This window comes from Saccostrea cucullata, unplaced genomic scaffold, assembly GCF_032062105.1.
Source record: "Saccostrea cucullata isolate Sc308-1 unplaced genomic scaffold, CSIRO_AGI_Scuc_v1 ctg6144, whole genome shotgun sequence".
Taxonomy (NCBI): Eukaryota; Metazoa; Mollusca; class Bivalvia; order Ostreida; family Ostreidae; genus Saccostrea; species Saccostrea cuccullata.
Genome location: NW_026921654.1, coordinates 35014 through 51120, shown reverse-complemented (window position 1 = coordinate 51120; position 16107 = coordinate 35014).

Below are 16107 nucleotides of genomic sequence, written 5' to 3'. Positions count from 1 at the left end.
TACAGATTCCGTAGGTCGAGAGTTCAACCCCGGGCTGGGGCGGAAGTGAGTATCCTTGTAAAAGTGAATTTCTCTGTGCTTTCTATATTAATATTTCTTCATATACAGTTAAAAAGAGTGTTTCTTTGCTCAACATAACGTGGGCATTCAAAGAAAAAATGATATGCATTTTCTATATGAAAATCACAATTTTCACATTTTGAGCTATCACTTATATAATCTTCCAGTAAATCAGCATTTAAACTACTAGCATTATTTCTTAGGTGACAATAAATAATATAAACTAATGTCCAAATAACTGTATCTCACTTCCATTCTCAATGACTGTGTAGTGTAGGGCAGCGTTGTGAGAATTCCATCGGTATCGAAAGCAAGTGTTTTAACTTGCCTAGATAGCCGAGCGGTCTAACGCGCTGTTCCTGCACTGCTAGGAGACAGATTCCGTAGGTCGAGAGTTCAACCCCGGGCTGGGGCGGAAGTGAGTATCCTTGTAAAAGTGAATTTCTCTGTGCTTTCTATATAATATATATATATATATATATATATATATATATATATATATATATATATATATATATATATATATATATATATATATACCTCTGAAATAAGAAAGCAAATCTAATTCTTACCCTAGTTGAGTTAAAGTTATAGCGCAGTAAAAAAAAAATTACAGTTTCAGTCAAACTTTTAGAGCAAGGTAGAATGAGAAGAATTCATCGTGCCCAAAAGAAAGTATTGTCACAAAGATAAACAAGTAATATGGAGATAATGAACAATATTTAGGGACATAAGTCCTTTCAAATAATACAAATCGACAGCTGAGTAAACTTTGCGATTAAAACAAGAGACCTATGGGCCACATCGCTCACCTGAGCACTGTGGCTGGGAAAAAGTAGAAATTGGTTTATTATTGAATAGTTTATATCCCAAAGTATTCCCATGATCAATCATGGCTTTGCTATTCTTGAAAAGATAATTTTTAAAGAATTTTCTCGTATATGTCTATGTAAAATTTTGATTGGCAATTGTGACTCTGCCCTACCCACGGGGTTATGATTTGAACAAACTTGAATCTACACTACCTGAGGATGCTTCCATATAATTATGATCAATTATGGCTTTGTTATTCTTGAGAAGAAGATTTTTAAAGAATTTTCCTACATATTTCTATGTAAAACTTTGGTCGGTCATTTTGTCCCCGTCCTACCCCCGGGGGTCATTATTTGAACAAACTTGAATCAACACTACCTGAGGATGCTTCCATATAAATATGATCAATTATGGCTTCGTTATTCTTGAGAAGATTTTTAAAGAATTCTCCTACATATTTCTATGTTAAAATTTGGTCGGTCATTTTGGCCCCGCCCTACCCCCGGGGGTCATGATTTGAAAAAAATCGAATTTACACTACCTGAGGATGTTTCTCCATAAGTTTCATCTTTCCTGGCACAGTGGTTCTTGAGAAGAAGATTTCTAAAAGATACCACCGAATTTTCATTAATTCCCAATAATCTCCCCTTGAATGAGGGCGTGGCCCTTCATTTGAACAAACTTATATCTCCTTTACCCCAGGATGCTTTGTGGCAAGTTTGGTTGAAATTGGCCCAGTGGTTCTTGAGAAGAAGTTGAAAATGTGAAAAATTTACAACGACGACGACAAACAACAACGTCAAACAACGGACAAATTGTGATCAGAAAAAAAAAATCAGAGTTTTGATAAGACGCAATTAAGGAGTAAGCATCCACTCAGACCACTGCCGACCGGTCAAATCCGCACCGAGTTCTTTGTCGTGATCGGGAAAATCTTGTTTTTTTTTTTTTCTAAATATGCATATTTTTTATACGCATTTTACCGACATTTTTTAAAGTTGTCTTATATGTCTGGATTTGTTACTGATTTCCTCCTAAAGTATGATATATCCTTTAGGTACTTACTTAGTTTTTCATTCTTCCGTTGTTGTGTCTTCTACGGTAGGCAATTCATTTTTCCTGTATAACAATACATCAGTTATCCTTCCTGTTACTTGTATTAACTTATAGTTTAAGCATGACGTTTACTCAGGTTTCAGAAAACAGAAAGGAAATTTTCGTATGATATGTTAAATCAAAAATAGTTCTAAATAAATAAAAAAATCAAGTTTAAACTCAATATCAATTAAAAAAAAATATTTTTCATTTTTCAAAGAAAATAAACAGGAACAAAAATCAATGTATGGTAATGCAGAGGAAATTTGGATTAAATTTTCAATTTTTCATTTATATTAATTTTTTCCCTTGCAATATTAATCACAATGTAAAGATTACATGTATTTTTAAACATCATTTTGCAAATATTATAGGTGTTAAAGCCCATCAATTATTTTAAATAACTAAATGCTATGAGATAAAGGATTTCAAAAATATAAACAAAAACCATTCCAGACAAGATACATGTATCTCAATAATTTGATCATTGACCCCATATAATATTAAAACCATGAGAATTAGGGCAACAAAAGTAACCCAAGGCTATAAGTAATTTAGGGTTTTTATCATTCAGATTTTTTAAAATATCCAATTCAATATTGGGGAAAAATATATATATGACAGAGGAAATTCAGACGTTAATAATATTAAGTTTTTGGCACAAACTCAAATCTTTTTATGCCCGCCCCCCTTCAAAGAAGGGAGGGCATATTGCTTTGCTGCTGTCTCTCGGTCGGTCGGTCTGTCGGTCCATTTAGTTTCCGTTCATTTTCTTCACAACTGTTGCACATACTGAAATGAAATATCTAAGTCAAGTTTTGTTTTGGTAATGATTGCGGCATTTTTGACAGAGTTATATTGATTTGAACATATTTTATTATGTAAAATACATAATTGGATTGGGCAGCAGGCATAGCCTATATAAGCCCTCTCCATAGGTACAAGGTTAATTAATACACATAAAGTAACAGGTTTATATATGACCAATAAGTTATATTTAACAGACACAAATTTGAATGGAACATAGGGGAAAGAAAAATACATGAGTGAAGAGAGAAAAAGAAAAAACAACAACAAATGAATACCGGTTTATAAATGTGGAAATGAATTGAAAAAAAAAATCGAAAAAATGAGAACTACAGCAATTTATAAACATACAATGAATGTGTATTTAATTTAAGACATAAACCGGAATAAGTATTACATAGTTACACTTCATTTATGAAACCTTTTGGTTTGTGATATATATATTTGTGAACACAATCAAATAATTTCATATTTTTTGCAGATGAAATACTACTATCACCAAATAATAAAAGATTTAGGGAAATAGGAATAGAATTTTGCAGGTCTATACTAGATATACAGTTAAAAAGAGTGTTTCTTTGCTCAACATAACGTGGGCATTCAAAGAAAAAATGATATGCATTTTCTATATGAAAATCACAATTTTCACATTTTGAGTTATCACTTATATAATCTTTCAGTAAATCAGCATTTAAACTACTAGCATTATTTCTTAGTTGACAATGAATAATATTTTGACTACGATTTCCATGATTAAAAAATTTATTGGGTGTTCTATAATGAGTTTTTTTAATGGCATTAATGAAAGAAGATAATGTTGGTAAACTCATAATATGGTACGGTAAACTATTCCATAATTTAATTGTAGATGGGAAATAACTATTCATAAATGATGTGGTCCTCGTCTGAGGAATAAGAAAAGTAAGACCATCATTATTTCTTAATGAATATGAGGTTTGGGGTGGAATACAAGGTCTTAGAAGATCGTGAAGGTACTGTGGTGCTAACCCATACACAATTTTGTAAAATAATATTAATTTATGTACTTTCCTTCTGTCAGATAATGTATTCCAACCCAATTCATCATATAAAAGTGATCTTGATGAGTTCACTCTCATTCCTGTAATAATTCTTGCAGCAGTAATTTGAACTTCTTCCAATAAAGATGACTCCTTTTCATTACAATTTCATTAAAACTGGTCTAATAAATGACATATATATTTTTATTAGCGCGTCTCGACAAAGGGAATGTTTTAACATTCGTAGAACATTTAACCGTTTACATGCTTTTTCATAAGTAATTTGTATGTGAGATTTCCAATTTGCATCACACTGAAAATTTAGTCCCAAATGTGTGTGATTGTTCGATGACTCAATTAAGGGGCCATTTAAACCAAATTTAACATTGGGTTGAGAAAAATGTTTTCTGGAAAAATTTACATTCACTGTTTTCTTGGGGTTAAAATCAACTTTCCATTGTTTTGACTACTGATCCAACTTTTCTAAATCATTTGTTAATGAGTTTGCAGCACTGACAATGTCATTGTCATCAATATATAACAGAGTTATGCCCCTTGGACTTAGAAAAATTCCACTTATTTGCAGTTTCCGTTCATTTTCTTTGCAGAGGTTGTACATATTGAAATGAAATTTGATATACAGATTTATGAGCTGAATATCTAGGTCAAGTTCTGCTATTGGTACGATCACACCATTTTTGTTAGATTTAAGCCCCTTGGACTTTGAAAAATTCCACTTATTTGCAGTTTCCGTTCATTCTCTTTTCAAAGCTTGCACATATTGAAATGAAATTTAGTATATAGAGATTTTTCAGCTGAATATCTAGGCCAAGTTCTGATTGGGGGTATCATCGCACCCTACTTGTTAGAGTTATGCCCCTTGGACGTAGAAAAATTCCAATTATTTGCAGTTTCAATTCATTTTCTTTGCATAGGTTGTACATATTGAAATGAAATTTAGCATACAGATTTTTCAGCTAAATATCTAGTTCAAGTTATGTTTTTGGTAGGATCACACAATTTTAGACAGAGTTATGCACTTTTGGACTTAGAAAAAATCCAATTTGGGGGGAAGGGGGCATTAGTGTTTTACAAACATCTCTTGTTTAATATGAAGCAACGCTGTTCTGTTGCTATAATATTTCATTATTTAAAGAGTTGTGTTGCTTGTAATATTTTGCGAGTAAAGAAAAAATTAGTCATAGTGTGAAATATTTTCCGAGAAATACTGAGGGGCCACTAGCATAAAAAGTAGGTCATTGACCTAGTTATTTGAAATTGAAAAACATAAGAACCATAGGTGTATAATGTGCAATTTGCATTGTACATATACATGCAATGTACGTTAAGGTTTGACTAAAATCAATTTCTCTAAGTAGTAGCCGCAAACAGCGCAACATATCAGTGATGATCAGTGATATGCGCGCCCGTCAGCAGGAACCCGATTCTGCATCCGGAAGTGATACCTCGTCCGAGACGGATGGAGATAACGAAGAAAAGTAATGCTCCAACAGACTGCTTCTTTTGAATTGGAACTCATGATCATGATGCCGGTATGTTTATACTATTATAATATTTTACGTATTATATTGTATTACTGTATAATAACCTAGAACAAAGATATTATGGACAAACTACAAATTCTCTCAGTTAATGTAAGAGGGCTTAATTCTGATGAAAAACGTCAAAAATTATATGAATGGCTTAAATTATCTCAATGTGATGTTATTTTATTACAAGAGACACATTTTATTGAAAAAAATGAACATAAATATGATGCCGGATGCCATGGGAAAACTTTTCATTCATACAGCGATTCGTCACATAGTAAAGGCGTCTTAATACTTTTTAAGAAGAATATAAGTATCGAAATACTAAATGTTAAAAAATCAATTGATGGTAGAAAAATATTGTTAAATGTTGAATATGATAATGAAATTTTTACAATTGTAAATATATATGCACCTAATAACATAAACAAAAGAGTTGATTTTTTCAAAAGAGTGCATACATTTATTACCAAAAATTGTTTAAATGAAAACATAATTCTATGTGGAGATTTTAACTGTCGACTCAATGACAAACAAGAAAAAAGTAAAAATTATCTGATTAATATATTAAAACAACTTGATATGGTAGATGTCTGGAATAGAGAACATCCTGATTTGAAAGGCGAAACGTGGTGTAATGCTCAATATATCCCTTTTAGTAGAATAGACTATATTTTTATGAATAACAATTTCTGTTTTCAAGTAGGTAATATTATAGTGAGAAAGTTACCGGGTACCCATTCCCGATGCACAAGAATGAGTGATCATATATATTTAAAAATGTATCTTAAGATCTCTAAAAATTCAAGAGGTCCGAATTATTGGAAATTAAATATTTCATATTTAGAGAATAAGGAGTACAAAGAAAATATTGCAAACTTAGTTAATGAAGTAGATAATGTACAAAATCCGATCGACAAATGGGAACTTTTTAAACGTAAAGTTAAAGAATTTTTCAATACTTTTCGCAAAAAATAAACGAAAGAATATGAGAGAAAAAATTAACCTAAATGAAAAAGAGATAGAAAAATTTAGAAAGTAGCCAGTATAACAATATTAATAATAGTAAACTTAATGCACTTTATACAAATTTAAATGAACTATATGATAAAAAAAATAAAAGGGGCGCAAATAAGATCAAAAGCAAAATGGATACAGAGAGCGGCGAAAAAAAATACAAAATATTTCTTAAATCTGGAAAAACAAAATCAAACGTCTAATGTTATTAAAGAACTTAAAACACCTACTGGCGATTTAATAAATACAACAAATTCATTAATCGGAGAAATGAATAATTATTATACGAATCTGTTTTAAACTACAAATATTCCAACCGCTAAGATTTCAAGTTATCTAAGCAATATTGAAGTACCAATGCTGAACGAGAAGGACAAATTAATGTTAGATGAATTCCCTACACTTGAAGAATGCAAAAATGCCGTACTTGAAATGAAAGGAGAAAAGTCTCCTGGCTTAGATGGTATACATGTGAATTCTACCAATGTTTTTGGAACATTATTGGGCCAATTTTTTATGACACACTCAAAGAAATTTTTAAACAAAAAGAAATGTCTGAATCTCAAAAGCTGTCTGTGATATCTTTAATACACAAGAAAGGCGAAAAACAATTGTTAAAAAATTATAGACCAATTAGCTTAACAAAAAGGATTATAAAATCATAGCTTGTGTTTTAGCTAAAAGGTTACAAAATATATTATCATTTACAATCAATAAAAATCAAACGGCTTATGTTAAAGGCAGATACATTGGTGAAAATGCTCGACTAATTTTAGATATTTTTGAATATTGTAATTCAGAGAAGAAAAACGGCATATTATTATTTCTCGACTTTGAAAAAGCTTTCGATTCTGTAGAATGGAACTTTCTTCTTGAAACATTAAAAAAATTAATATTGGCGATCAATTTATTACATGGGTAAAGATATTATGCAAAAACCCTAAAATCAAAATGAAAAATAACGGATGGTTATCTAAAACATGCAGTATGACAGGAGGGATCCGACAGGGATGTCCAATATCAGCTTTACTATACTTATTTGTAGCTGAAATTTTAGCCATTAAAATAAAAAACGAACCACATATATCAGGAATTAGTATAAATGATAAATAAATTATTAATATACAACATGCAGATGACCTAACATTTGCTCTGAATGACAAGAAATCTCTCGATTTTAGTCTGAAAATTATTAACGAGTTTTGCGATCACGCCGGTGTAAAGACGAATAATGACCTCCATCGAATAATGACCGGGGGTCATTTTTCAACGACAAAAAATGACCCCTACCCGTAGAAAAAAATCATTTTTTGTAGAAAAAGGGTCCTAGGGGGTCATTATTTTATATGTTAGTCCTATAAAATAATGACCCCCATTGAAAAATGACCCCCTTTAAAGTGATACAAAATATACACTCTTTGATATCTTTTTTACAGTGAAACTAATTTTTACATTTTCTGTAACCAGAAATATACAAAAAGTCGTATGAAATAATTAAGAGATTCACGTTGTTTTTCAATGCTAAAATTGTGTTTGAAAAGAGATTCTTTAATTGTCAAGTAAATAATTTTTTTTTTAAATATTCCCCATTTATAATGTTTGCTTAAAGGATGATATTCCACTTGATATTCTGTAACCAGAAATATACAAAAAGTCGTATGAAATAATTAAGAGATTCACGTTGTTTTTCAATGCTAAAATTGTGTTTGAAAAGAGATTCTTTATTTGTCAAGTAAATAATTTTTTTTTTTAGATATTCCCCATTTATAATGTTTGCTTAAAGAATGATATTCCACTTGTTTTTAGAAATCAAACCATGCAAAAAACAGGTTTAAATACTCTTTAATAGGAAAAATTAAATTTTCCGTCATTTCAAATTTAGTTTGTTTAAGTTTGGCAAATCCTATTTGACAATGAAAGAGGAAGAAATTTTTATCCCCCCCTCCCAAAAAAAGAACATTACTTTAAATCAAAACAAAAAAAAATAATAATAAATGAAAAGCAGAAATATAAATAAAACTCTATACCTTTCAATAATTCTGAAAGAGGCTCTAGATAAAATATTGAAATGAAGTTAAGCCTTCACACAAGTACTATCATATCATAATTTACTTCGCCATGATTAAATCATACTTTAAATGTTGGTGGAGGTATACTTGAAAGTATTGTGGCAAAGTAACAGTTAAAAATTAGTAGAATAGTAGATTATTTTAGCTTATTTTTAATTCCTTTCTTATAGAAAAATAAAGGTAGGGTGGGTTTTTTTTTGCTTTTGTTCAATATCGACTTCCTCCTGAATAAGAAAGGGGGTGGGGTAAGTATAAGACCTAAAAATATGCTCTGTAAACTATGGGCTAGTGTAAAATACACAGTCATTCTAATGCAAAAACTATACATGTAGACATAAACTTTTGATTTAGCACACAGTATTCATTACATTTCTTTTAACGTAGAACCTACATGTACTTCGTATGACATCATAACTTGTAAATGTGTTAAACCTGTGCTAACCCATTAAGACGTCATAATTAATTCAATGCCACTTTTTCCCGTACTTGACAGCTTCAATAAAAATGGTAGAAAATACTGCATTTTGAAATTCACAAAATTCAATCATGCCAACATAATCTTGATTCAATTCATATATTTTTGGTTTATAATGCTTAATGGCAATATCTTTCTGGAATAAGAGAAAATATGTAGGCACCATTTATTTACTAGATCTAGACCTGAAGTTGACAAACCCAAGACTATCTAGTGTAATGAAATTACAATGTACATACAACTTTCGTAATAATTTGAATGGTATGTAACCATTTTGAAGGAATGCATAAATCGTAAGAAATCTTTAGTTGCCAGCTATATAGTGTAATATCTTGATGAAATGTGTCAAAGTCAAAGATGTACGTGTTGTAGATCGTTTGATCGCGTGTACATTTTTGTGATATCTATAATGAAATGATGTGCATTCCTTTTAACAATTATTTGTTACCTATTCATATTTTTGGTGTTTGATTACAATTTTTCTATTCAATATGATCTTTTTAAAGAAAAAGTACAATTTCTTATAAATATTTAATCTGAAAGTAACCCCAAACAGTCATTTAATAATTAAATCCCGTGTAAGTGCAAAAAGGTCAAGAATATGAGTATCGGTAAATAGCCTAGCTTTCATTAGTTAGAGGGGAAAGGTATATATTTTAATCATTTTTTGTAATCATTTGGCTATGTTCTTCATCATATTGAAGATTGAAAACATTGTGACAAAGACGTAAAATATTTTTGTGATTTTTCATATTCCCTGTCACATTTAATGTCCAAATGATGTTTCATAGTATTTTACCCTTGTAATTAGTATTTTAAATCCCAAACGTTTGTCCATAGTACTATATTTAGAAGGTTTAAACTTCTAGACGGGTTAGGTTTTTAAATAGCTCGTGCTGGTCAGTTTGGGCGTAGCAGGCACCATAGAAGGACACGTTGTTCCTTTGCCAGATTACACCACGTCTTTCATTGTTATTTATCTTAATATGTACCAGAAATCCTCTCACTTCTGAGATCCTAGTAGTCCTAGTAGTTGTAATAGTTAGAAGGAGGGATCTAAGTATATATACAGTCAGGAAGGACCAGACGAGACATTGCCACCATTACGGGCCACAGCGCCATCCTATGGAATTGCCGCCATTACGGGCCACAGCGCCATCCTATGGAAGTGCCGCCATTACAGGCCACAGCGCCATCCTACGGAAGTGCCACCATTACGGGCCACAGCGCCATCCTTAGCAGCACACAGTGAAATAACATAGACTTTTTACTTTTAACTTTTATTATATCAAACAAAATAAAAAAAAAATTTTGATGTAAAAATGTAATAAATGCTGTAAATATATTTTAAAACATCTTCTTATTTCTGACAAAAGATCTGTGACATTCCCTGTATGACAAGTACCCCTAAAAATATTTGTAAATGTGAAGTCTCAGTATGTAAATACCCTACCAAGTTTCACAGCCTGTTCTAGATTAAAAAACAAGGAAACATATCATGATATCTTAACTGATTGATAAGCAAGTACTAATTTATTATTTTGAAAAGTTTGAAAATCTTGTGACAAAGACTTTTCCGACATAGGTTCTACCTTAATTCTTGTTTTACTCCACCCTTTTACTCAGTTCTGAGTATATTTTTCAGAGAATTTAATATAAATATCAGAACAAAAATTTTCATTGTTGTAATGTCTTCTTTATAATGTATATTAATATGAAAAGTTAATTGAAGACTACTTCTTTTTATGTCCCCGTAGTCGAGGATTCGGGGGTATATAGTTTTATCGTGTTCGTCTGTGTGTCCGTCTGTCTAATCTGGCGGTTTGTTTGTCCGCAAAAACCTTAACCTTTACCATAACTTTTCATTTATTGGAGCTATGACTTTCATATTTAAGATGTATATTCCTTGTGACAAGACCTTACTTTGGGTACCACCAAATTTGACCTTTTGACCTTTACCTTGGAGTTTATCCCATTTTACAAAAAATGCCAAATTTTTACTTCGGCCATAACTTTTAAACGGTAGATACTAGTACTCTCATACTTCAAATATGTAGTTTTTTGGCATTACCTTTCATTGGATACTATACTAAAAACCTTGACCTTTTGACCTTGACCTTGGAGTTTTCCGTACTTATGTTTTTTTTTTACATCGGCCATAACTTTTGAACGGTAAGGGCTAGGGTATTCATACTTCACATATGTAATCCTTGTTACATTAAACATTTTCTTAAGAAATCATCAACTTTGACCTTTGAGTTTGACCTACCTTTCAAAAACTTATCCTTAGCCATTATTTTTGAACAAGTGGTGCTAGGGCTTTCCTATTATGCAGTTGTATTTCATGAGAGAAGACCCTACTTTGTGTGACAATATATTTAAATTGCATTTCAGAAGAGTTTTAATCTTCGCTATGTTGCCATACAGGGGCATAGCTGTTTCACAAACACATCTTTTTATATATGAGGATTTGCGGATAAGAGATGGATACCTCAAAGCGTAACAGACGGACGGACGGACATCCCAATCACTATATACCCTCCCGCTTTTCAAGCGGAGGATATAATAATATATAATACTGCTGATTTTTTTCTGTCAGTTCGATGATTTCCACCATCAAAAAACAATGTTTACCTAACCCTTAAGGCTTAATAAATCTTTTACTCCTTTAGATTCTGAATCATTGCATTTACCTTAAAAAATAGCTATAATTGTATAATGTTATGAGATCAACATATCATCAGTTTATTCCCAATAAGCTCAGGTGAGCATTTTGGCCATTATGCTTCTTTATCCAATTTTTTTGCCCCCTAAAAATTTTAGCTTTAATCTACAGGGGGGGGGGGGGGGGTCATTTTTCTACGGGGGTCATTTTTCTTCACGTGGGTTCTGCAAATTTTTAGGGAAGTGACACTTTTTCTACGGGCAAAAGGGTCATTTTACTACGTCGAATAATGACCGGGGGTCATTTTTCGCTGTCGAAAAATGACACCCGGTCATTATTCGATGGGGGTCATTATTTGTCTTTACATCTGATCAAAAATCAATATAAACAAGACGGAATGTATCCTGTAAGGGGGGCTTAAAGATACGTATGATGAAATCAACGGTATTAAAGCAACAAATAAAGCAATAAGATGTAGGTATTTATATAGGACACGATAAAGAAGAATGATACAATAAAAATTGGATGAAAATATATCACGACATTGAAAAGTTATTTGAATCTTGGAAACGTAGAAAATTAACGGTTTTTGGTAAATCGTGTATAATCAAAACATTAGCAATTTCAAAACTAGTTTATACTGCATCTATATTGTGTATACCAAATAAAGAATATATCTGTAAGGTCCAAAGACTTTTATTTAATTTCTTATGGGACAAATCGGAAAGAATCAAACGAAATACACTGATAGGCGATTTAACTGACGGAGGTTTATCGATTACAGATATAGAAAGTAAGTTTAAGGCTCTGAAAGCAGCGTGGATACCGCGACTGGTATCTTCTAAGGGCACTGTATTTGAAATCTTTGAGAGTTTTTTGAATAAAGCGAATTTAAATCTGAATTGCGTCTTACAATTTTCTGAAACTAGTTTAAATGCACTTGACAGAATAGGCAAACTTCCACTTTTCTATAAACAAATTCGAAGCTCATTTAACGAATGTAAAAAAATGTAACTTCGAAAATACATCACCTAATGATATTTTAAAACAACCCATTTGGAATAATAACAATATCAAAATAAAAGGAGAAACATTATTTTTCAATAACTGGGTCAACAGTAATATTCTCTCTTTAAAAGATTAAATAGATGATAACGGGAACATTAAAACACTACAAATGCTTTCCACTTTTGTTAAAAGAAAGTCAAATTGGCTTTGTGAATACAAAACTTTACTATCAGCAATTAAACCATTGTGTAAAAATGTGATTTATCTAATGCCAAATATTTAAACTTAAAGAATGAAATGAGATTTCATTTTGCAATAGGGGTATCAAATCTAAATGGTAAGAAATGCCAATTTTTTAATAAAATTTTAATACATAAGAAATTTGTGAAACCGTGTTATCAAATTAAACTTTCTCAAGAGTTTTCAATTCCCGCAAACGACTCAAGTATATGGCAAAATATATATATATAAATGATAATAAAGTTGCTGAATTTAATTATAAAATGCTCCATAATATTCTCTCCAACAATACCTATTTAAGTAAATGGATAAAGGACAAGGGGGGCAACTGTACTTTATGCAAAATAACTGAAACCACAAAACATCTACTTTTTGAATGTAAAATCGTTGAACAGATTTGGAAAAAGCTAGGAACGTTTTTATCTATTGATATTAAATGGAAACATATTGTTCTGGGCTTTTATCTAGAAAAAGACGATAAGATTGAATCTTTGAATTTTTTAATATCTTTTATTGCATATAAAATATATAAATATAAAATGTATTGTAGAATTCAATCTCTGAAAGAAACCGAAGTAGATTTGTTAAAAAATGTCAAAAATGCACTTATTCAATATTCTTCTGTATTACGTCTTATGAAATGTGATAAACAACATATTTTTACAAAATTTGCAGATACATTATGAATATGATGTAATTGTTTATTTTTATCAATTAAGCAGCTACTTCGAGAGAACAGTCTCAAGTAGCATCGTCCACCGGGGAGTGTTTGGATGGACTCTTTTGTGGTTTTAGGACCCCGGTGGACCATAATTGCTAATTCTGTTTCGGTATATTGTTTTGTATATTTATATTCTGCAACACTTTGTCTTAAATAAACATTATTCCATTATATGTATATGCACTATAAAAAATTGTTAAAATCGAAAAAAAAACCCAGCTAATTTACTTATTATTTTTATAATAACTTGACATGAATATGTAAAAAATTGATATATTCAACAACATATATATAATCATTGTTCTCTATTATTATTTTTGTACTATTTTTGTATTGTTGTTATTTAAAAATCCTGAATAAAATCTTATTTTAAAAAAAATTTCTCTAAGTATATTTCCATTCAACTGGTCAGCTTGCAGATATTGCCCAACATTGGTAAGAAGGATATGGAGATAACGAACAGTATTCAATCTCAACGTCCATTAAACAATATACAAAATAAGAGCAGAGCAAACACGGACCTCCGAAACATCAGAGGTGAGATCAGGTGCCATGGAGGAGTGAGCATTCCCTGCCGACCTGTCACACCCGACGTGTGCTCCTTGTCATGATCAGGAAATAACGGAAAAAATCCGTCGTCAATTCAGTGTATAAATAATTGACTAACAATTGGTATGAAAAACGTCAGTCAGCATTTGACTCAATGATAAATTGTATTTGCTGACAAGGTCATTGTATCGACCATATAATTTACGAAATGATGACTTTAAACGAGACTGTTGATATTCTTGTTTTATCAACTTGCTTGTCAATAATTTACCTCGTTTAAAAAATTGTTCATACGTAGAGCATGCTCTTGCGTATCGAATCAACTGATATATACGAGGGACGTTCAATAAATAATGTCATTAGCTCGATGACATACAACATAGAAATCATATGACATTAAGCTGGACTTTCTTTCATTATTAAATCTTTAATGAATTGATAACAGTTTATGAAACCACTTTTCATCAACTAGTTTCATCGTGAGAAGCTGGGAAACAAGGGCTATTCGAGACACTGCATTATAAATGAATGGTAAAGAATCTGTAAACTAGAGTGAAAATAAAAGCTTCATTAAAGCTGCTGTAAAACGTGTTAAAAATCCCAAAGAATTTTTCACTGAAATATGTGAGATTTACATCAACAAATGCCTGTTTTATAGACAAATAAGCAAGTGGATTTCAATGATAAAAAATTTTATAATGGGCATCAAAAATAGGTACCGTCCTTGCAAACAAAAATTATAACAACTTATGTAATCTTTGCCCAATTTCAACAAATAATATCTGATGATGTATGACTGACTTTAAGACACATAGCAAATTTGATATACATCATATCGGGAGTAGCTTACAATGTTTTAAAGAAACGTTTGACGGTAAAAAAGTTTGGCACTCAAAGATCACCCTATATTTTGAAAAATGAGTGAAAACGACAGCGTGTAGGAATGTCTTAACAATTATTTTTAAATATCAGTAACTTTAAGTATCCAAGTTTGTTTCATATTCAAAAGATAATGGAACATGAATCTATTGCTTAAAACACTCAATACAAAATTTACCATAAGATGAACTTGATAAAAACAGCAATGGTCCGACAAGAGCAAAGGAATGCAAGAACACAAAGATAGATTTATATGCAATTTTCTAAAATATTAGTGGTACTGTTGTTCAATTTCGTATTCGGGGAGACAGTTTAATTTTTGGAGGAGTCTAGAAAGCAATCTTTTTGCAAAAAAATCGAAAGGTTTATTAGAGGAAGGACCTAGAATCAGTAATCCACTACATTAAATTTCTTCATGACAGCGTCCAAACCCTGCACCCCTGAAGAGTAAAGGGGTTTTCGGGATAAAAAGAAAGTTGATATTTTTTCACATTAACAATATTCGCTAGATCTTTTACCTTTTGACTTGTTTCTATTTCCAAACTTGAAAAACAACCTTTCAGAAAGAAAAAAAACAAGTCCAGGAAATCATTGGATCTGCTATTTTCCAGTATATTAAGGGTCATACCCAAAAATGTGTTCTAAATACAATCAGAAATTAAATAAAAAACTTTAACGGACATCTATATCATTTAAAGAGATTAATAAGGAAAATCATGAAGACTAAATCATTAAAAAGCGTCTTTTGCTTCTTTCCGAGCCCCGATGACATTATTTATTGAACTTCCCTCGTATATACTCCGTATGCAGGTGATGAAGGTGTATTGCTGCATAAGTAAGGAAAGTTGACGATAGAAAAGTTAAAGTCATCACGTTTATCATATAGCTTGGTTGTTAGATTACCATTAGTGTCTTTTTCAAGAAAAATATCCAAGTATGAAGCAGAAATCTCGGACTTTGTGGTATCTTTCATCTCAAGCTCACCAGGATATATCGTATCGACGTAGGAATGGAAATTATCATTATTAATTGACAATACGTCGTCGATATATCTAAATGTCGAGTTGAAGGCCACAGCAAGTGTTTTCTTCTTTTCACGCATAAGATTTTGCATAAATTCTGCTTCATATGAATATAAAA